The 2,097-nt window shown below is 41.3% G+C and overlaps 1 non-coding gene across 1 annotated transcript; it reads left to right on the top strand.

Annotated features, from left to right (window-relative positions):
• The first annotated feature begins 730 nt into the window (after positions 1-730).
• On the top strand, positions 731-837 carry LOC141699798 (small nucleolar RNA R71). The gene has a single exon (XR_012566099.1). It is a non-coding gene; the product is annotated as a small nucleolar RNA R71 (small nucleolar RNA).
• The last annotated feature ends 1,260 nt before the right edge of the window (positions 838-2,097 follow it).

Genomic DNA, 2,097 nt, shown 5'->3' on the forward strand with positions numbered 1-2,097 from the left:
CTTCCTGCCTGGTACTTCCGTGTCACTGGGAAGAGTGCCAGGTTGACGATTGAGCACTGCATTGGCTAATTGACCGATTTGATTTTCCAAGGTCTTGATAGAAACCGCCTGACTCTTGCACAACAACTTAAGTTCCTCAAAATCAGCACTAGTAGGTGCAGCTGCACTTCCCTGTTGAGGATATGATTGCCTTGTAGCATACTGCTGTGGTTGCTGGAATCCAGGTGGGTTAAACTGTTTACTCACTCCTTGCTGATATGGTGGCTGAATAGCATTCTGATTATTCCCCCAGCTGAAATTTGGATGATTTCTGTTGTTAGGATGATAGGTCGCTGGCACAGGCTGCTGTTGCCGCTGATAATTATTCACATACTGAACAGATTCATTTACAAGAGAACACTGATCCGTAGCATGAGAACCTGCACAAAGCTCACAAACCATAGCTATTTGATTAACTCCATACGTAGCCAAAGAATCAACCTTCATTGATAGCGCTTGGAGCTGGGCTGCAATAGCGGTGGCTGCATCAACTTCCAGAATACCTGCTACCTTGCCTGACGTCATCCTCTGAGTTGGGTTTTGATGCTCATTTGCAGCCATCGTCTCGATAAGATTATACGCCTCAGTATAGCTTTTAGCCCATAAGGCGCCTCCAGCTGCTGCATCGAGCATGGGCCGAGATTGAGCCCCCAAACCATTATAGAAACCAGTTATCACCATCCAATCCGGCATTCCATGATGTGGACATTTTCTCAACATTTCCTTGTAGCGTTCCCAAGCCTCGCACATAGACTCCGTAGGTTGCTGCGCAAACTGAGTAAGAGCACTCCTCATAGCAGCAGTCTTTGCCATCGGATAAAACTTCACCAGAAACTTTTGCGCAAGATCTTGCCACGTAGTGATGGACCCAGCTGGTTCAGAATGTAACCAGTCTTTAGCCTTGTCCCTTAGTGAGAATGGGAAAAGCCTCAACATGATAGCCTCATCAATCACGCCATTATACTTAAAAGTGCTGCAGATCTCGACAAAATTCCTTATGTGCATGTTGGGGTCTTCAGTTGCCGCTCCTCCAAAAGAAACAGAATTCTGCACCATCTGAATAGTGCCCGGCTTGATTTCAAAGGTGTTAGCTTGAATAGCCGGATGAAGGATGCTTGACTGAATGTCATCAATTTTAGGCCGAGAAAAATCCATGAGAGCTGGGTCAGCTTGAACAATACGATCTCCCATGTTTACTGGTTCTTTCTGCTCAGTTCCTGAATCCGAATCCTCAAAATCTAACTTCTCCGGAATATCAAGAACTTCGTCTGTCTCCTCAGCTGTATCTAAAGTCCTCTTGCGAGCACGAGAACGAGTTTGCATAAACGCTTGCTAAAGTACCTGAAACACAACCGAAAAAAAGAAGAAAAAAAATAAGTAACTACTACGTCCTAATCACTGAGTCCTAATGACCAATGATGGTAAGTACATAAACTAAACAAATATGCCGAGTCCCTGGCAACGGCGCCAAAAACTTGTTAGGGCGAAAACACGCGCTAATATTCACGCAAGTATACGCGTTCGCAAGTAATATAGAATACTTTCTAGTTCGTTCCCTCAGAGACTCAGACTAAATTATTGTCTAATTAAACTCACTCACCAATGTATGATTACTTCTCAATGTTAAGATAATAACACTTAAAATTGTTGATTAAATATTAACTATAATTAACTACTTAATTAACCACTTAACTAACACTTCAATTTATCAATAATAAAACACTCATGAGATCACAACTTCATTATTACTTCCTTCTATAGCCATTGTTATTACCTTTAGCATGTGACAGTGATGATATTAATCGAATAACACGAAACTGATAAAAGTCAACTTTCATTGTACTAATACCATTCTACCAAGCATCCACAATTAAGATAGAAGTTGAATAGTCATCAATTATGTTGAGTTCCCATATGTCTACAGAAATTGACAACACAACGATTTAAGCACAAGTTATTCTTTTTGATTACATAGGGCAAATAAAACTGTTAGAGTTACCCACTAATCATGCACAACGTACATGAACCTATGCTAGCATGGCAAGTTCTAAATCTCAA

Source organism: Apium graveolens, unplaced genomic scaffold, assembly GCF_009905375.1.
Source record: "Apium graveolens cultivar Ventura unplaced genomic scaffold, ASM990537v1 ctg1319, whole genome shotgun sequence".
Lineage (NCBI taxonomy): Eukaryota > Viridiplantae > Streptophyta > Magnoliopsida > Apiales > Apiaceae > Apium > Apium graveolens.